The 22820-nt window shown below is 34.6% G+C and overlaps 1 long non-coding RNA gene across 1 annotated transcript in view; it reads right to left on the reverse strand.

The window, feature by feature from the left end:
- LOC138702709 (uncharacterized) overlaps nucleotides 1-21531 on the reverse strand; it is a 37356-nt gene extending 15825 nt beyond the window's left edge. Inside the window, exons 1-2 of the long non-coding RNA XR_011332868.1 lie at nucleotides 21422-21531; nucleotides 668-840 (exon numbers count right to left, since the gene is read on the reverse strand). This is a non-coding gene — a long non-coding RNA (uncharacterized lncRNA). The remainder of the gene's footprint in view (nucleotides 1-667; nucleotides 841-21421) is intronic.
- Between the last annotated feature and the right edge of the window lie 1289 nt (nucleotides 21532-22820).

The following is a 22820-nucleotide window of genomic DNA, read 5'->3' on the forward strand; positions in this document are numbered from 1 at the left end:
TAAAGAAATTGTATGTTGGACGTACCTAATACGATTTGAAACGAAGCTCCTCGTTCAACATCTAAGTACTCGAGAACTATCAAAGTGACCTCCAAGCAAAAATACGAATAATTAAAATATAAAATTCATTGTTCCACGTAACCTTTCTAGCTCTTATGGCTCATTACTTGCCAAAATGTTCTTAAGTAATAATTTGCATGTATATACACTGTAATACGTGTGGGCCGAATTGTAACATTAGTAGTCGCGTGGGGGTTAGAGTGACCCCCAATTAAAAACACGAATTAAAATACGAAATATCCCTGTTCTACTGTATGTAAATACTCTGACTCATATGCATCATTACTTGCCATAATCTTCTAGAGTAAGAGATTTCACGTATAGAATCACAAAAATAACACTATACTACTTGTGGACTAATTTATGATATTAGTAGTCGCGTGGGGTCAACAGAACCCCAAGCCTAGAAAATTTAAATTAACGCAACAAATGACAGTGATAAACTGGAAGTTATCATGTAGTCGTATTGCCGACACCTTTAAGGAAGGTACTGATAAGCTGGGCAACAGCGTAAAAATAATACAAACCAACATATAACACGCGACTACTTAAATTTTAATGTGCGACTGCAGTGTCAAAACACTCAATAGTGATTATAGTTACTCACATTATGGTAAGGGGCTGCACCAAGTGATGAGTCCGTGATCTTCAGAGCTGAAATCACCGGAATTGAGGGAGTTAATTACTTCCTCGACACACTCATCCAATATTCCCTCTTTCGTCCATGCCTCTTCTTTTGACGTCAGTCACTACTCCTGCCCAGTCTGCTGCAGTGACTTCCTGTTTTCATGGCAAAGAAGCACATGATGGTAATGGAGTAACACTCAACATATCTTAAATGAACAAGTGTTGTGAAATTTAATCGTATACTACGCATAAGTAGGCAGTTCAGAATCGATTCTGAACCGTGCTGGAACAAACTTTATGAAATAATTACATAATAAAAACATGATAGCCCTTATTTGGTCCATGCAGCATTCGTCTTTGGACAAGAATAAATCCTTCAACATGTTTCCGAATTTAACTTGTATATAAATAATAGAATATGATAATTTTAGTTGATGACGCATATATTTGGTGCAAGAATAATTCCATTAACGTGTTTCTAAATCAGTCTTGGATACTACACTTAATAAATCAATCCAATCCAATTTCAATAGCGTGGATTGTGTAGGCCTAACCTACCAAGATAATTCTTTGTGTTGGCCTAATTGTGCATCATTGTTTACGTTGTAAGCAAAAACAAATAAAAAATTAAGGTGGAACATAAATATTATTTTAAGAAACACAGGAGAAAAAAGTGAGTAAATGATGAGCACAGAAACGCTATTGCATGGCACTTTGTTTTCTTAACCACTAGAATAACCTTAGGAATTAAAATGAACAGCTTCAGTAGGTCCACGGTAAAATAGTAATTTTTCCTTAATTTGTATTTTATTTTTTGGCCTAGGGAAAATACTCGTCCTTTACAACACTCGCAAAAATACAATTATTATTATTATTATTATTATTATTATTATTATTATTATTATTATTATTATTATTATTATTATTATTATTATTTGGGGCTAAGAGGGATGAAGTGAGAAGAAAATGGAGAAAGTTACACAACGCAGAACTGCACGCATTGTATTCTTCATCTGACATAATTAGGAACATTAAATCGAGACATTTGAGATGAGCAGGGCATGTAATACGTATGGGTGAATCCAGAAATGCATATACAGTGTTAGTTGGGAGACCGGAGGGAAAAAGACCTTTGGGGAGGCCGAGACGTATATGGGAGGGTATTTATTAAAATGGATTTGAGGGACGTTGGATATGATGATAGAGACTGAATTAATCTTGCACAGGATAGGGACCGATGGTGGACTTATGTGAGGGCGGCAATGAACCTGCGGGTTCCTTAAAAGCCATAAATAAGTAAGTAATTGTTATTGTTATTGCTATTATTATTACATTGCAATTTTGTAAAAATTAGTATTTTAACTTATGTTGTACAAATAGAGATGAAAGCAAGTCTAGTGGTGGGGTTGTCACCTTTAGCCTATGGACAGGTTGAGGACCATACGTAAATGTGACGAACATCGAATCATTGCCAATGAAATGGAGTTTTTAAGAAGAACTGCTGGCTATACTAGATTAGACAAGAAGAAAAATATGGATATTTTGAAATGCAAATAAGACGAATACCATGTCATAGGAAGAAAGATAAAGAAGGGAAACTTCCGAATTCTAATTGAGGCAGTAGAGCAAGTGAATATCTTCAAATACTTGGGGTGTACTATATAAGCAATAACATGAGCTGCTGCCACGAAGTGAAAGGGAGGATAGCAATGGCCAAGGAAGCTTTTAATAGAAAAAGGAGCATCTTCTAGGGACCTCTGAAAAAAAGAACTAAGGAAGAAACTAGTGAAGTGCTTTGTATGGTGTGTAACATTGCATGGGGCAGAAACATGGGCATTACGACGAAGTGAAGAGAAGCGAATAGAAGCATTTTAAATGTGGATATGGAAAAGAATGGAACGTGTGAAGTAGACAAAGAGAATAAGAAATGAAGCTGTGTTGGAAAGAGTGGGTGAAGAAATAATGAAGCTGAAACTGATCAGGAATAGTAAAAGGAATTGGTGGGTCACTGTCTGAGAAGAAACTGCCTACTGAAGGATGCACTGGAAGGAATGGTGAACGGGAGAAGAGACCGGGGTATAAGAAGATATCAGATGATAGACGACATTAAGATATATGGGTCATATGAGGAAACAAAGAGGAAGTCAGAAAATAGGAAAGACTGGAGAAAGCTGGGTTTGCAGTGAAAGACCTGCCCTTGGGGAGAACACTAAACGAATGAATACTTACTTACTTACTTACAAATGGCTTTTAAGGAACCCGAAGGTTCATTGCCGCCCTCACATAAGCCCGCCAGCGGTCCCTATCCTGTGCAAGATTAATCCAGTATCTATCATCATACCCCACCTCCCTCAAATCCATTTTAATATTATCCTCCCATCTACGTCTCGGCCTCCTTAAAGGTAAAACGAATGAATGAATGAATGAATGAATGAATGAATGAATGAATGAATGAATGAATTAATTAATTAATTAATTAATTAATGGTCAAAAACTCGCATTTTCAATACAGTTTAAAGTGCACATTGCTGTAATCAGTAAGCCTACTATGAACTTTGTAAGATTTTTAAAAGAATAAAAAATAAAATAATCCTCACCAGCTATATAAATGTTAATATGTTTTGATAGTATTTATTCACACACGTTATTATATAAAATCTAGTAGTCAATTGAGGACTTAATATGGCAAACGACGGAAAGTGTCACAAATCTCAATTTCCGCTTCTTCGCTTGGAACGATTGTAGCCTGCGTGCCGTGCTTTGTAACCTGGTGAACGTGGAAAATGCTAGATCCATCTGGTTTAGTATAATTTTTGTGGTAAGACTTAGCTAATGATGAGGTGCAAATTATGGGAAATTGGCAAGATTCCCAAACTTTTCCTTCGCGGCACTTTCATCGGTCACCAGTCCTCAATTGTTCTGTGGGTGGGCTGAATAATTACGTTCCTTTTTAAAGGGTACACATTTTTTGTATAATTATCTGCTTTTAGGGCGGAAAGCTGTAGCCTCATTTCTACTTCTGCATTTAGCTTATTTCGTTAATCTATTTTCATGGATAAATACGCAAAGAATCCAGATAAGTTACGAAACTATAAATATTATTATTTTTTAGACCTTTAATAGTATTAACGATATTAATAATAATACAATACAATTATTAATATTTATTTCGTAATATTACGATCATATAATAATTATTATTATTATGTTTCATGCTTTTTAGATCTTTAATAGTATTAATGACATTATTAATAATTAAATATAATAATTATTATTTATTTAATATTACGATTATATCATAATAGGCCTAATTATCATTGGTGGTGTCTCATGTTTTTATTGATTCGTATGTTCGTGACTTTGTAGCTATACATTTTGCAGTGTTCTCCAAATTTAAGATAGTATTTAAATATAATTTACCATTCACAGAATTCCAAACTTTCAAAAGCATAGCATTATGCGATTTATTTTTTTTGTATTTATTGAGAAGGAAGGATGGTCATAAAACAATGTAATGTATTAAAACCATAACACCTCATTGTCCTCAGTAATTTTTAAATTGCGTCGCGCGTTCGGTAGTGTTTTAAATGTACCTGTCTAGTCGAATCTTAACTCTAAGCCCCCAGTACACACATTAAATTTATTCCTAGAACTGTCATAGACGCTACAAAACGTAAATGTTTTTATTCCCCACTTATTGGTGCAGTTTTCAAACAGAAATCTTACTATAACTAAGAAATCTTACCTCGGTGGGAAGTGATTCATCCTAGTTGCCCCATGGAAATCGAACCGAGTTCCACAATACACATATTCTCCATAAAACGCTATCTTTGCTTGCTTTAATTGAAACTAAAAATCATAATGGCGGTCCAATATGTCATTTGCATTGTTGAAGACGGCACTGTTACGCGTTGAGCGATGAACACGAATTCCATAGAGAATGAAAAAATGGAACTAGCGTCAGTGAATAGAAGCTGTAGATAAGGAAACTGATAGTACTTGGGTTGAGAGCTTCCGATCTGACTTTAAAATGTAGTCAACCGGCTGCAAGGGAATTTAAATTCTGTCGTTTTCATATTTTATATTTCAAACGTATTTTTTAGTTTTCTGAAGATTGATCTAACGTACATTTTCTGATGCAATTATGTACTGCATTCTTGTTACTTATCAGTATAAAAATCATAATTCTTTACTTTTTCCGAGAATATTAATTTCAAAACTCTTTAGCTTAGAGATGTTCTTCCTATTCGTTTATTAATTTTGTATTTGAAACTTCATTCTTACTATGTTGGCTGCGTTTTCATAACAGTTAGGAGATGAAGCTTAATGTTGCGACGCTCAGTGGTCCGAATCGCTTAAAACCCGGACAAAAGTAATAACTTCTTTTCCAGCGCCCATATTAACTTGAAATTTGGTACACTTATTACTAATAACATGTATCTAACGTATGCAAATTTTAATATCATTTGGAAATGAATAACTACCCCTCTTGAGGGGTGAGATAATTATGCATTCATTAATAAGGGCCAAATTAGATATTTTTATCACACTGCTGTTATTTTATTGCAAAACTCGATAAATGCAATAATTATAGTCATTTTATGTACACGATTTCATCAGCAACCCCTAATATAAGGGTTGAAAAGTTACATAAGTTATGTAATCCACAAGTTTAAAATTATATATAACCTGTATAAGTTATAATCGAAATTCAATTAAGGATTGTATTTTTGTGGGTGAGTACATTCTTACATTTAGTAACATAAATAATCCGTTAATATTTTCATAGTTTTGTAGGGGTATCCAAAATGTTACGTACCATTTAATACTACTGGTAATATAACTTGTATGAACTTGCACACTTGTAAATTCCATTATATTATTGTGCTAAATTATATTAGAATATCTACATGTTTATACATTTTGTTGTGAAGTTTATGGCTAAGCAGAAATAAAGTATGCATTTTGATACTTACAAAGGTGTTGAGCATTTGCATCTGAGAAGTGTGCCTTGGATGCACTGAGTAGTTTCATTGTTGTAAATGCAGACAAGTTGAAATACAGAACTGTTTGAAGGTCGCAATTCAAACACCAATCAATCAGTCAATCTTCGTAATGTATCCAGCTGTTTGCTGATAACATAAAGTCCACTATAGTCCACTGTAGTCTTTTCAGTTTTTGTTTTCATGAGAAATGAGGGGTATTTTGATCGGTGTTCATTATAGATGCCTGTTGCTAGTAGCCAGAGGTGGGGTGTAGTCAATATATACTGCAGGGCTGTGTCTTCTGCAACTGGTTCTGATGATTTTAATTTACTTCTTTTGTGGTTTATGGATGGACAGTATAGAAGAATGTGTTCCAGATCTTCATCATGATTATTACACCAAGAGTGATGCGAATTTGAAAAAGGAAGACAAAATATTCTTACGTGATAAAGTAAAGAATTTCAAGAGGAACTTAGATCTCCAGCCTGTCACTCGTCCCCGCAAGCTGATGTTTCAAATTCGTCATCTTCCCCCTTCTCTTCTTCGGATATTACCAAAAGACCAAGCACTTCCGAAGATATATTTAATTTTTATTTTCTTTTGGTGGTTTATTCAAACTGGAAATTAATGGGTCAGAAGTCAACATTAATCTGATAAAGAGGTCTAAATTGTCGTCTCGTTTTAAAATTCTTCGAATAAAACTTCTCGAAATGTTGTCACATCTTAGTTTTTAGATTCAGTGGGATCATCTAATAATTCTGCAACCGATAAAATAACTGAGCTGCCGGCACAATTACAGACCCATGCAGGCCTACTTGGGTGGCATACAGTAGGCCTATTGACATTTTGAAAAATCCTGGTTGAGTGTAAGAGAAGGCCTTATGGCCTTAACTCTGCCAGGTTAAATAAAGCCATTTTATTATTATTATTATTATTATTATTATTATTATTATTATTATTATTATACTTGCTATCATTGATAACACTTTTCAGAAGAATAAGAAGTAGAAGAAATGTCTGTAAATGGTAACTAACTTTCTTGTTATAATCAGTCTGAATTTTTACGAAGATACGTGGTTTCGTTGCGGTGACTAATTTTGTTCTAACGCTGATAATATTGAAGAAAAAACCACATTCTTATTACACTTTCTAGTGACTTTGTGCTATGACTGTCCAAATTTAATTCACATTTATTCTTTATATATTACACAACATATTCTTTATGTTGCACAAGAATCTTATTACCCTTTTCTTTAATTATCTTGTAAATTTCTTCGCAACTAACACAAATTCATTTTTACACACTACATTATGCACACATTATACAATGACCTGAAATCAACAAAAGTCCTCTGAACATGGAAAAAATTAAGGGCCTTTGTTGTTTACTTCCAACAAATCACTCCTCAGTCTTTTAAGTAATCAAACATAACTCTCGGTAAGTGCGTACGGCGCGACACGTGTTGACGGACCAGGCGCACAGATATAATTCGCAGAGTTGCAGGGTTTTGCAGATGACCGTATGGAACGAAGACAACTACAATGGTTTGGACACGTGCAACGGATGTCAGACGAGAGGTGGCCCAAGAAAGTATTGAATTGGTCTCCACCTAGAAGAAGAAAAAGAGGACGGCCTAGATATATGTGGAGGGGGAGAATTATAGAAGCAATGAGAGCTAGAGGCCTGGAAGATGGATCCTTGAATAACAGAGAAGAATGGAAAAAGGGAATCCAAGGCAACCGCTTATAAAGTGGAGAAGCCTTAAAAAAAAAAAACAACCTTCAGTGACAAACTTATAAATGCCTACCAATATACATTATGTAAGTTTCACAGTGTACACTGGTGAACATTTTTTTAAAACACTAAAACAATTTTGTTTTTTGCCCAAAACAAGAGCAATAGAAACTTGATTTATTATCAGTACTTAGAAACAAAAAGTACTGAAAACTGTAATTGTTCCTAATACATAAGACCATAACACCTTCACAAAAAATATACTTAGCATTTTACTTTGCATAATTAAGGTATACACAATGTTCAGAAATCACTTATAAAAATGCAGAATTAATCAGGAAAGATTTGTGTCACTTTTGCCCGTAAGTATTGACCAGAACCTTTGAAGTATTATTCGAAAAACACTTGGTCTTATTAGAATGACTATTGAGGATTATTAGTGAGGTAATTTTGTGTTTTTAATATGAAGTTCGAAAAATGACTTTTGTCCGGCTTTTTAGCGATCCGGACCACTGTGCGACGGTGCAGTTAAGAAAACACAGTTCTTCTCACATGTTCGACTGTGTATTTGGGTTTAAAAAAATTACATTTATTTTCTTTGGATGTGTCCCCATTTTCTCCGGAACAAGTGAAAGTAGACAGTTGAAATTTCACAGTTTTTATCATACTACATTTAAGCAACGGCTTGTCTACTGTGATCTTCGCCGACGATCTTCGCTGGGATTCTGTCCCGTTGATTTGAATGTGCATGGTTTCTTTACAGCCATGAACGTCAACGAACATCGCTGGGCTGGACGAACATCGTCGGAGTTTGCCTTCGAATCAAAAACTTGGCGATCATCGCCGAGAAACCAATTGTAAAATTATAGTAGGTCATGAACTATATATATTAGTCAGTTTACAATGCCTTTTGACATTTTCTGACAGCCAAATATTAATTTACAGTCACTGATAAATGTGTCGCACTGCAAGGTACCACTCCCCTCTATCTCTCCATAGGTCTTCTCCTATGCCCTTTTCCATGTTGTCATAGGTCTTCCTCTTTTCCTCCTTCTTGATGGGGTCCAATCAAATGCCAACCTTGGTAATCTTTCCGTATTCATTCGCATCATATGCCCATACCATATTAGTTGTTTTGTGAAAATATCCTCTACAATATCATTCTTAACTTGCATTTTCTCTCCGATTATATCGTTCCTAATTCTATCTCTTCTTGCAATGCCTGCTGATCGTCTCCAATAATCCATTTCTAAGGCCAAAATCATGAACTAAATCATTTAATATCATGTGATCTACACATTATACATATCATAATGGCGGTAAAACAGAAATCTTTCTGCACTTTCTCCACAAATGAAGATCAGATATTAATTTATTATGTTTCTAAACACAAATCCCTGTTCGACATGAGCCAAAAACAAGAACCAACGTAAAGAATAACACATCTATATTTTGCAACAACCAGAACTGTTAATACAATTGAGTAAAATGATTCATAATTGAAGGACACACACCGTGCGGCAGATTTAGCTAGGTACTGAAGCAAAAGTTTGAGTGTAAAATGGTGAGTAAAGTCGAATGCCGTGCAAAGGGGAGAAGTGCAACAACCTCCTTCTCACATTATTTTTATCGGAGATAAAATTGGTCATTTCTTACTAATTTTGGGGTGCTAAAAACGAAAATGACCTTCATTTTTGTGGATTAGATCTCATTTCGATTTTGCATAGTATTTTTGCTCGAATTTCTCGATTTTTCTCGAGATTATATTTTATTTACATTTTATATATTATTTATATTTACATGTATGTTGATAAACACATAATGTAAGGACACAGTAAGAAATATATACATATATAATGTAATGAGCAAAAAGAGTGAGTTAAAAGACTCTAATATTAGCATCGATAGTGACTTTGATTATGAAGTGAGATGCAGGAGGAAAGTGTTAGTGCCTTTTTTTAAAACGGCAAGGGCAAACGGTCACTACGCGAGGCTAGTGAAGGACAAGTTAAAAATTAATGACGAGACTTTCGACGTAGAGTTATGTTTGGACAGCCTAAATAAATCTGGAATAGGTGAAAATATAAGCGAAGAAAAAAGAAAAAAATGCTTAAGGATAGGGGATAGTGAAAGAAAACTCATTTAGTACGAGGAACGAAGGCGTGAAGAGCAAGAAACCTGACATGCTAGAGAGTGCGGAAGTCGGAGTTTTGTCGAGGACAGCAAATTCCGATCGAGAAGCATGCGGCAGAACCATGGTGGAAACATAGTAGAGGTGTGGGACAAGCTGTGCGTGCTTTCGTTCAGTCTGCGCATGACGTCACCTTCACTGCAGGCCGCACTCGAATGACACAGTCAACATAGCAGATTGTTGATGGTTAGATCTGCGTCCATAGATTTAAATGAATAAATAAAACTCATGGTTTGTGTATTCAGTAAATATTTACAGTATATATAATAGGGTCTACCTTGAAGTGATAACATTATAAAATAGTGAACAATAAATTAAATTCAAGAGTCAAGAAATAATGTAATATGATAGTGCAACGTTAATAATAAAATTGCTTTCTGTAATATACACGTACTTTTATAATAATTGTAATATATTATGCTACAAATATGCACAAAATTATGTCCATATAACACACACATTATATTACACATGAATTCAAATACAATAGGGACTACCTTGAAATTATAACGTAATAAAATTATGATCTATTATATATTAAACCAAGTTTCAAGAAACAATGTGATATGGCAGTGTGTTATTAATAATTGCCTTCTGTAATATACACATGCTTTTATAATAATTACAATACACTGTGCAATAAATATTTACGTATTTAGATCTATACAGTTATTTATAACATAGTACATTATTTTAGACATAAATTCAAATACTTTTGAACCTTCATTAACGTATATGTAGTCTATATGCATTTCTTGGAATAATTTGTCATTATATAGTAAACAAATATTTTTATATATTTAGGCTATTGGAGATATAATATATTATATTCTACTACATTATTTACCTTACTATTCCACTCACGACATAATATAATTTCACTATTCTGAATCCCACTCTCTTAAGTAAATACTTATTCTTATGCAATCTTTTTAATTTTCTTTATAATATTGCTCTTTGAAATTCCAGACATTTTTATTGTTTTATTAAGTTCTTTAATTCTAATAAATGTTCTTGTTCTAACCAATGTCGTAATTACTTCTGGCGGAAGAGGAGAACTGATTTCTGCTTCGTTTTTCATGGCAGAATTAACCAATTTTATAGTATTTTTATTATATATTTCTCATGAGAAACGGAATATCTCCTTATTCCGTAACTATGCAGCCCACGGTGGGTACCGAATTTAGAAACGGTATTAAATAAATCAAACCAATCATTATTTAATTTTATTGCCTTTGAAGTTTCTTTCCATTCATTTGATTTCAACAGCTAGTTTTCACCATACCATTTCAAATCCTTTGCTACCCTGTTCGAAAATAGTTGTGCTGCCAAACTAACTTTTTGTCTTTGGGTACCACGGACACTCAAGTGTAAAGGAGTTAACTTGTAAGCTAATTTTGTATGAGAGGACGGGGATGGACGTAAAAGTTCATGAATGGGTTCTAATGACATGTTCAATCCGTTCAAGTTGAAACCATGATCTAGAAAGTGATTCCTGTGTAATTTCAATTAATGTGGAGCGTCTGATTTTGGTAGAGCTTCTAGGGTATATATTAAAGAAAATGTACTCAACGCAATGAGCTGTGATCGCTGTCTGCAGTGAAGATGACGTCACACGCCTCAGCCGCTATCGCAACAGCATGCGCAATCCCACACCTTTACTATGTTTCCGCCTAGATCATATATATCATATTAGTATATATGATCTAGGGTTTCCGCCATGGGCAGAACGACCCCGGCCCGGTGGATGACGAAAGATGAAGATAGAGGGAGGACATTGAGGATTCGAGAGGGGAAAAGTGGCATGAACGTATGGAAGAAATCTGTAGTGACGTCACCACAAGGTCACAACAAGAGTGTAATGTGTCAAACGAATAGGAGCGGTAATGTAGACGTGTGTGGTGTCAGCGAAAGAAATGAAGGCAACGTGAGACAACAGCTGGGAAAGGTTAATGTGCAAAAGAAAGACGATAGGGATAAGAAAGAGGGGTTAGGGGTAAGAAGTGAAAGTATAGAGAAGGTAAATAGAGCAGTTAGAGGAAATAAGGCGGAGAGCAGCAAGGCTAAACCATCATACAATCTAAGGAAATGGTGTGTCAGTGGAATGAAGGATTAATTAAGGGTGCAGTGAATATGGGTGAACAGTGTTAAGTATGAGAAGGGTCATGATGAGTTATTTAATTAGTAGGAATGAGTAGGACGTATTGTAAATATAGGAAGAGTAGAGGAGCTAAAAATAGGACTAGACTAGATAGGTATCAGTAGGACAAAGAAGTTGAGCTTTTTTAATTTCCGAGAATTGAAAGAAAACATACCGCTCGTCTATCGTGCATTATTTTGTGTGAAGATCGTTTATTACATACCTGAAAGAGGAATTTCTAATTAGTTGCAATGAAATCTCCATCTTGGTTTCTGTTCAATGACGGCAAATGTGCACAACAAAAATATCTATCTTCAACATTGTTGCTTTAAAATGTTTTCCGTGTTTACTATACTCCAGCAGGCCGTGATATACGTCTGTCTTCCCCCCCCCCAGGTCTACGATGAGTCTGGAATCTTGTTGATTTTTTCACGGCTTCCTTAATGTTACTTGCATCACGAATGCAGTAACTTTAGTGGAGTTGTAGAGTTTACTTAATTTTTGCAAATATTTAAAAACAATAATTAACAGTGCAATTTAGGTGAAATTGCAGTGGTAAGTTTCCAATTTATAATTATTACTATACTGAACGTCTCTAAAAATAATATGTTAAAAGCCTAAAGTAGTAAAATCAATATGTCACTTAAGCGGTAAGAAGAGGGAAATTGTTATGTGTTAGGTTGGGAATACTGAATGTGGAATTTTAGACTTTCCGCGGATAGGTTTTGTGCGGAAACCAAGCAAATACGCACGATCTCGCACAAAATACATTTCCTCCACTCCACTTGGACTTCTTCCCTGACAATCTCGGAAAAGTAAGTGATTAACATGAAGCACTACGATGATTGCTTGTCAGTAATAAGGTATGCCCCATAATTAAAATATAGAAGAAAGGCTAAAAAACCTCGTCTGAGTCTGTATGGTATGAACATAATATTTCAAATTTCTAGACTTCTGGTTTTTATTGAATATATTTTCTTGAATATCTTTTAAACAAGACCCGGTAGAAAACATCCAATGGCATTTTCGGAATCAGCACATCAATTTCCATAAGAATCAGCTACCTTGACCTCGAAGGTATGAAAAAAAATACTTCCTATTTGTTGGCGAATGAGAAAATTATTTATAATATATTATGAAGTTCAAAATATCTTAAAAACAAGAACCAACTAAGCATTTCAGTTCACAAAGTGCAGTCGTAGAGAGCGGTCGAGTGGTAAACAGTGTCTATAAGTAGGTTAGCGTGTGGAAGAAGTTATGGGTGACGATCTAGTTTCCTACAGAGCGCGGATCGGAGGCTATAATGCAGGGCATTACCACAGGCATACAAAATGTGAAAATGCTGTAGTGATAGACAGATTCAATATATTTCTGACCGCGGCTGTTTTATCAATCCTCTTAATTATTGGAAATGTGGAGATAAACCCTGGGCCTGGTTCTAGGGAAGGAAGAGATAACAGTGATGAAGTGTTTCAAAGAGAATGGATAAACTATATGAAAGAAACGAGAGAAGACAGACAGAAAGCAAGTGTTCTACTAAATAAAGTTTCAAATGACTTAGATACACTAGTTAAGAGGTATAATGAAGTGGAAAATAAGTTAAAAGACGTCATTCAAGAGCAGGTGGTGTTAAAAACAATAGTGAAAAGATGGGAAATTGAAAGCAGAAGAAATAACATTGTTTTCTATGGTGTGGAAGAGGAGAATTATGAAACAGAAGTGACACTTGTTCCGTTGTCTTAGACTTATTAATTAAATTTTTCAGACTTAACTTGGACGTAAGCGCAATAAATAATGCTTATAGAGTTGGGGGAGGAAAGAATAGACCAATTGTCGTGAAATTAAACAGTTATTTCATCAAAGAACACATTATGGCTAACACGAATCAACTTAAAGAATGACTTCTCGAAAGAAATAAGAGAGAAACGAAAGAAATTAGTACCATTATTAAAAGAAGCCCGCTTTATAGGCTTTAAAGCAATCTTAGTGAATGATAAAATAAAGATAAATGGGAATGTAGTCAACCTAGAATTCCTCAAAGATAAAAATATTGAGGATGTATTGAGCAGCTGCAAAAATAATAGAAATACGAAAATGGCGACAGTAGAAATAGATCATCCTCTCCACATCACGCAAACAGAAGAAGAAGTGGGTCACGAAATAGAAAATCTAGAAGCGTAGAGAGAACTGAGCAGATAAGTAATGCTACTAATAGGCTTCAGCAATCTGAAATAACAAATTGGAGAATGGATGGGCTTACAGGAGCAAAGGAGTTAATAAGCTACTTAGATAAAAGTGAGAACGATGTTAACAGAAATCCCGACAGACGAAACAAGCGTGGAGAAGGAAGAAGTTAAAGGAGCCAGAGAGGATGCTGTTAGGGGAGGTGTACCATAGGCTACCAGGGAGGGTAGTCCGAGGGGCTCGAGTAGATGTATAGCAAGAAGGAGCGGTTTTGGAGCAACTAATGATGTCAGCGCAAGTGAAGATCTGGCGACACAGTCTGGTGGAAGTTCGTGGTGCTTGAGAGGAGTGAAACGTCTACTGTAAGGGGAAGCGTTGCTGGATCAAACGATGAGGTGGATGCAGGTGACGAACATTTGCTCAGAGGTAAAATGACAGATAGGAACTTTAATAGAAATAGATATGAACAATCTAATTCGAATAAGGAGATAGTTACTGAAAGAATTTACTCGCTAAGAGATAGGCAGCAACAACGAATAAACTTTCCTGTCATTAGAAAAATTAATAATTAATTAAGTAAGAATGGTAGACATATTTAAAAATAAGATTTATTAGTGTCGAAGTTTTAATAAATAAAATTGAAAATAATACTTTTATGAATTTATTAAGTAATAACGGCGTAAATTATTATAGCTGATAAAAAGTGATAAAAAGATTAAGACCTTATAAATTGGTAAATATTATTCTTTAAATTTGACAGGATGGTACTAAGTTATAAATTTATTAGAAACATAATAGCAATGAATGTAAATGAGTGCATGCGATTGAATTGATTAAAGTGGAATTTATGTTATCATTAGACATCGGATTTTTAGGCACTAAAAATTGCAGTTTTAGGCGCCTAAAATAAGCTCAAAATTTGTAAAATTAGGCTCTATTTTAATGAAAATAGGCATTTTAGACACATCAAGGTATCATACTTATTTCTTTCACTGAAATTTTTAGTTATACACTAAAATACGCACAAAAAAGTATGTTTAAACATTAAAAAAGAATACTATATTATATTTATAAACAGAGCTGCACAAATTTAATATATTGAAACTAATGAAATAATGATTATTGATATCAAGATTACTCATTTTAAGTTATTGAAATTCAGTTCCATGCTCAGACTTTATTATAATTATCTGCACAGTACACCACCAGAATTTTTTTCTAAATTCTCCACAGTTAACCTTTGCCTATTGTCACTGAGAATTATTTTGAAAGCAGAAAAACTTCTTTCAACCGAAACTGATGTGAGAGGCGCAAATTTTAAATTAGGTACAATAGAAACATCAATACTTACTGGAACATTTACACTTTCCCCCGATATCACTCTTGATACTTTTTCCAACAATGAAAATCCTACATTCTTATTTAATACGTTGTCCCACTTATTTTTAACTTTTTTCCCAGTTTCGCCCAAAGCAGAATGTATGTTCACTTGAGCTTCCTTTACTATTGCTATTTGGCTACAAAGAGATTGTTTTTCACGTTCTAATTGTTCAATGCTTGCAGGTATGAAAGAAAAGTTTGATGTTATGTAGGCAATATCGTTTTTCACTCGTGAGTCATTCAGACAATCTTTCACTGCTTTCACACACGCTGCACTATCAGTTTCAGGTAATTTATCAATAACTGTGACCACTTCTTTAAAATACTTAGAATAATACACCACTGACTGAATCCAGGTTCCCCATCGTGTAACAACCGGCTGAGGTGGGAGTGGGATATCTGGAAAGTTCTCTCTGAATATTGAAATCCTGGATGGGGCTTTACAAAAACATTTTTTTGTGTTAGAAATAAACGAATTGACCAGAGGAAATTCATTCCGGATTGTTTCAGAAACCCTGTGAAGGCCATGTGCTAGACAGGTTACATGCAGAACTTTAGAATCGTCTATATTACCTGAGTATAAAGACTGTAGGCCTTTATTTACAAAATAAGCAATGGCTTGGCTATTCACTTTCGAAAGTTCCTTAACACATACGAGGTGTGGAATCGAAGGTCCATCAGGACTAAGTTTTCCTACTACCATATTTGCTATATACCTATTCATAGGATCTGAGGTTTCATCCACAGAGACCCATATGTAAGAATCACCTATATCCTCCCGAATGGAAGCTAAAGTTTCATTGTATATTCTGTCTAAGTAATTTTTTCTTAGGGTCGACTCAGATGGGATATTTTGTTTGCAGTATTTTTGTAAAAACTGTCTTAAAACCGGATTTTCAATTGCATTCCAGGGAATGTTAGCAGCAACAAACGCTCTGGTTAAATCAGCATAGAAATTACTGCTGAGATTGGATGAAGTAGGCTGTGTTAGTAAAGTTTGTTGCAGTTAATTTTTCTGCTGAGCTTTAGCCTTATGAGCTGCTCCTTGCACATGCTGCTTTAGGTGGCACTTCTTTTCTTGCGAAATCTAAAAATGTAAAGTAAACTGAATTAAAATAAAATCCTAATTGTTGTATTGCCGTATTTCTATCACAAAGTCAGTGGGTTCGAACAATCAAAATTTTAATGACCTGCAAATACTTTAACTATCGGAATTTAAAAGGTTAAAGTGTAGTGGTCTTAAAAAGAATTATACCTCGGGATAGCTCAGTCAATGTATAAATATTATAGGCCTACTCATTAAAATTGATAGAATTTATATATTTCAACTATTGTTACATACCTGTTTGCTACAAATCTTGCAGAATATTATTTTTCCATCATAAGTGAATTCTGAATATTCTGTTAGCCACTGCCGGATCAATGTAGATTTTGCACTTATATTTTTCGGCATTATCGCGTTAAACTTCACAGGAAAACGTCCTACCGCTCAAAACTTCTCAACACAAATAAGGTGAGGGAAAGAGCAACTGTTAACGAGCATTCAAATGAACCGTTGTTATTGAGATTCAATTGGACAAAAATACAAAGTTCCACTTATTGTTGCATTTCCTGGTAGTGTTAACACTAGGAGGGCCATTCTTTTAAATATTTTGTAACGGTTTACCCTACTAATTCGCAGTTTTACGACTTTTCATAAATATTTCAAAAACACTCTTTCTCCAAAAATTGTGATTTTATGACACTCTGAAGGGCAGTACAGCTAATCGGTTTCAGACCGAAAACAGTCATTTTTATAGTATAGTATATCTCTGAAACGGTAGCAGCACATGTTGTGATTGTTGCCTGCTTCAAAACTAAGGTTGGTTCTTTGTCGGCATTTATGCCTCCAAACATGTTAAATTCGGTGAAATCTATTGCGAGTGTCGTGAGATTCAAAACATTTTGTTTCCTTTATCAATGGTTTCATGGCCGGTGTGAAGCAAACTTTCCACTTTTTAAATGCCTTAAATTTCGCAGTGAATGCATGTATAAATTATGAAAAGTAAGAGTAAAATGCGAAACTTTACAGTGAGTTAGGCATTTTTAGGCGAATATTAACAAATTAGGCTCTAATAACCGTTTTAGGGCATTTTAGGGCACTATAAAACTCTTTGAATACCTTTAAATTTCCATGAAACACAAATATTAATAATTATTTTTACTTTTCTCCTAAAGAAACAAAATAGGCATTTGCCCTAGAATCCGATGTCTGGTTATCATGTAATTAGATTGACAAATAATGTGTTTAAACAAGTAAGTTGACAGCTGTATTGAGGTTACGTCGAGGATTTTGCTCACAAGCGTAAGCACGAGGTTAGACACTGCCCTACATATACACATAGACTGCACTGATTCAGCTTTTCTGTTTGTTCTCATATTGTCGGCATCTGCTAACCTCTATGCGATATTTATTACATGAAATAATTAAGTATTCTGTAAACGAGGAACTGAAATTTAAATATAAATATGACTGTGGTAAAAGATAATTAGATGAATATAGCAGCAGGGACGATTTATATACACTTGTTTATTATAGAATAAAAAAAATGAGAATTTCAATCTTAGCATGTAAACAAGTTTTGAATGTGTAAAATAAATGCGATAGGGTGAAAGCTTGCACTAAAACCAGAAGTAAGTGTAAGTTAAACCAACATAAGTTGAATAATTATATGATAGAAAATTTGTTATTAAATTGTGTAAATATTGTGTATTATCATTATTTGTGAATGTATCAGTTTTAAGATTAAGTTTATGTACTTTTGAACTATTAATAAATAATACTAAAATACTACTAAACTAAGCATTTTCGTTATCACTTTCGAATTTAGGAGGTCAAATTACACTGTAATTGATTGGTTTTACTTCCGATAGATACAACTTCTTAAAATTTGTTGACCAGTGTTATTTCCTAAATAAATGCTCTTAAATTAAAAAAAATAACATTGTAAAAAGTAATAATAAAATGTTTATGTCATTGGTTTTTACCTTAAAGTTACTGCTTATCTTTCAGCTGGGCTCATTAGTTTGTGAATAAATTTCGTGGATAATGTTACAATATCATTATTTTTCAATTAAACTTAAAACAAAATGAAATTTTTCGGGAGGAAGTCTGAAATATTCCTTAAAATTGGTGGGATCATTTTCAAGATGTCTCAATATCAATGAATTAAAAGAGCCCTCTGTATATCTATTTCTAAACATAACATTAGCTACTTTAAATGTCCGTACTAAGGCAAAACTTATAATGTTCTCATATTATCATCCACTTATCAGTTGATCAGGCATGGTCAACTATATAAAACAAATTACTATCCCTACGAAGTTCGCCGGTAAAAAAACCACTCTGACGATGAACGCGGCGATTTTAATTGTTGTAGACCAGGGCTGGGCACATTATGTGATTCTGAGAAATGAGCGCTGTTTACTTTAAAGAGCATTTCCCCCGAGCGGTGTGACGTATGCATACTCTACGTCACTTGCTGTCATTGCAGTGGTTGACTCTGCAGTAGGATGGCGAACTTTGAAGATGCACCCGCCGGAGAAGCTGTATGTAAGACGAAAACCTAAATTATAATTTGAACATGGCTAATTCATTTGTTCCAAACATTAAACGACTTCTGCAAATGAAACGTTTTCATAAGTCTCGGAAAACAACCACATAGTTATTTTGGTTATTGAGTTTGAAAAAGTTTTGTTTCAATAGCAAATAGTTATTGATTTCAGATTGATAGAAGTACGATTTTGTTACAATAGTTTATTCATACAAAAAAAGGTGTAAGAGAATTTTTATTATTAATTTTGTTATTGTGTTTATTTTATTTATTTAACTAGCTAGCTAGTGAGTACAAATTAAATTTATAAAACAAAAGTGTTTCTAGCCACTACCGTAACAGCCAGGCTCATGTACGGTGTGGTCTTAGCCAATAATATAACGTTAAATTTACAAGGACAGTAAATTTCTTATTTACATCCTTTATTACATATGTTTATATTATTAATACCTTTATGTAATTGTTAAAGCATTGTGCATATAGTCTAATGATATGTGTGTGCATGTGTATATGTGTTTAGAGCAAAGTTTATTTCATTAAATTAATAAGAATGTTATAAAGTCTGTCCTGTACAATGGATTGATATAATATCCTTATAAACTATTATGTACTGACAGACTGAATGAATAGAACAACCGTGGCTCTTGTTACATTAATTCAGGAAGGTAGCTGTAATGTGAGTCCGCCACTGCGTGAGCGTTCTGCTCCGACTTAGAATTGAAATGCCTTGCGGAGCGAGAGCAGCTCTGGCCGGCTACACAGAGCCGCTCTCATGCCCGGCGCTGTTGTAGATAAACGATAGCTTTATACCGGTTAGCACACACATCACGTTCTATTGCTAGAATCCTGCATTTGAGAGTACAAGCAAATACCTTACTATAATAATACCGGACAGCTGTTCAGTAGCGGTTGGTGACTTAAAAACGCTAGATCTAGCTGAAAAATCGCTGAATTGGCAACACACACAACGACGAAATGAAACATAGTTGCTCCGAAAGGATCGAGGTCAACTACATTCCAGTACCAGCCTTCTCCCATATGGCTGCGCGATAGGAGATGCGAGTATCGTTATTTAATTGCCACACCTCTACACTTGAAAATCACTACTACTACTTGGAGGAGAACATGAGGAATTGGAAGAGAAGAAGGTGATTACGGGGAGAATAGGTGCAATGCGAGGAGAATAGGGAAACGACACAAACACACACAACAACAAAATAGGTTAAAGAAAATACCACACTTTTTCGTCTTCTTTTTCTTCTTCTTCTCCTCCTTCTCTGCTCTGCTTCGTAGTCCACAAACGGTATTTCTGCACAGAGCAAAATGAACTTGATCGTTAAGCGTGCATTCACTGGCTTGCATTGAATGTCATATTAATAGGGCGAGGATTCGTAAGCTAGCCACGCAAAAACATTTTATGCATGTTTTGAACGTCTGCAGTGACGAATACTTGAAGTTACTCGTGCATATTTTTGCACATTTCAGGCGCTCTTCTAAATAAACTGGATTCCTATGCAATAGTTTCTTCAGTGTTAAAGTCACGGCTTCACCCACCCACGGTACTAGTTTCTGTAGACACCAGTTACATCTTTCAGTTGTGGCGACGAAGATTCCAAGTACTCAATATATTTCGGAAGGTCACTGAAATGTACCTTGAGGAAAGCAAGGGAGTCATACATGTTGTCGCTGCTAAGTACAGATTTTGTCTTAGGGATTGAGGCAGCCTCCTCCATGTGGAGGGTATTCTCTCTCTCTCTCTCTCTCTCTCAATGTATTGATATTTCTCTCAAAATTGAAAAAAAAGTCAATATAAAACGCAGTAAATGCAAGATAATGCTTATCAACAATGATTTAGGTTATTTTAGGTACTAAAGACCGATTGAGGTTTTTTTAGGTTCAACAGAATTCACATATACGACTCCTACTTTCACGATTCGGAAAAGTATTAGAAATTAGGAGTTGAGAAGTAAGAGAAAAAAAGGTAAAAACCTACAAATCCGGTCCCTATAAAGTGCTCAATAGTCCATTTTGTAGTTGGAAATCCGTTTATTTTTAATTATGTTTTTGAATGACTTACTACGTTTCACTGTTGTGTATGCGGTTTTATCTTTGAAAGTATAGGTGTAAACGACAGCCAAAATAAGCGCAAGTGTGTTTCAAGGCTACAGGCATAATAGGCTATCACATTACTGTCCTCACTGCCTGGACACTTGGATAGAAAATGTAATAATAAATATCATTCGTTTCTAGTTGCATTTTGTCGTTTATTTTAGCATTACATTTACTACCATATTAAAAGCTAGAGAATTGCGTGTTAAATTAATGTTCTTCCTTTCTGTAAAGAACTCAATTCAAATATTTAACAGCAGGTTCTACGAACGGCGACAGATTCAAACAAGCGGTTTGGGCCAACTGGCTGAATGGCATTTCTCCATAAATCTGCTATTCGTTACCAGCAATGGAACTTGTGCGCAGCTGAAAGCGCCACCACTTCAGGAAGTAAACAATATAATTACTGTAGCCTACCTTCTTCACTGCTCAAAGTGATCGTGCTTGCTTTTCTGCCCAGATGGTGACCGCTCGTCGTCGGGTTAACTTCATGCTTCATCTCCTTGTGAATCCGTTTGGACATATCTGAAATGCAACATAATTCTGATTTTAAATCGTCGTAATTAATTGATTGTTAGCTAACCTAATGAACAGGATAAATAGGTAGCATATTAAGTAGACAGCATGTACGTTATCAACTATTAACAATAAGTAAATCATAAAACTGAAGCTTGAAAAGGAATCAAAAGTTTAAGCGCGTAGTAAAGTTACTTCTAACGCACATTTAGCCTTAAAGAAAACAAATTAAATTAAATAAAAGTATGAGTGTGTTTTTAATTTCGTTTAAAGAATGAAATTAATTTATCCTTATTCTTTTATTTACAGTAAAAATCGAAAATCGATGATAGCGCCAACACTTCAGGATGTAAACAATTACTGTACTTTCATAGCGACTGGTGTGAATATGCTTGATGTTCTCTTGTCCTTGTCGTGACTGCTCGACGTCTGGCTGTCTTCGTGTCCACCTAAAATGCAACATAATTCTGAGTTTAAATCGTCGTAATAAACTGATTGTTAGCTAATGTGATGAACAGGATAAATAGGAGTATATTAAGTAAGTATACAATATGTACGTCATCAAACTATTAACAATAAGTAAATCATAAAAGTGAAGTTTGAAAGGGAATCAAAAGTTAAGCGCGTAGTAAAGTTATTTCTAACGCACACATATTCTTCAACTCAGTACAATATAAAAAAATATTATTCCGAACATTTTAAGTCCTCGAAATAATAAACACGTCATTTACGAAGCTAACAGATCAGAGCGAACATTAAAAATGTTTTCCATTTTCATTTTACTTCTAAACAAACTTTAAAAATGCTCTCCGGTAAAATTTACAAAACAGTAGATAGAATCTTGTTAGTCTGAGCACTCGATTGTTCGGCTTGGTTAAGTGGTAATGATTTTACCGCCAAACATTGAGTTGAGAAAAAAATATTTCGAACTTTTTATCATGTTTCCTTATTAAACGGCGAGCTAGGACGGAGTTGTTAATCTAGTTTCAGACAAAGTGCCACATAATCTTTAGAAATTCTAGAACACTCGTAATTACTAAATACATTGAAGAAAACAAAGCAAATGCATGAGCTTAGCTTGCAGAAAGTCTGTTGCCGTTCACACATTAATATCAGTGCACTCTAGTGGCAGCTAGAGGGAAAGAGATTTCTTGGGACGGAAGTGTGAAAAAAATAGGAACCAAGAAAAAACGTACCGGTACACTCTTTTCCTGTTACATGGCCATAAACATGATTTAATTCATAATATTACAGCTCCAAACATTTCTAGGCGTGATGTGCCTATCGGGATACAAAAGAA

This window comes from Periplaneta americana, chromosome 7 (assembly GCF_040183065.1).
Source record: "Periplaneta americana isolate PAMFEO1 chromosome 7, P.americana_PAMFEO1_priV1, whole genome shotgun sequence".
Lineage (NCBI taxonomy): Eukaryota > Metazoa > Arthropoda > Insecta > Blattodea > Blattidae > Periplaneta > Periplaneta americana.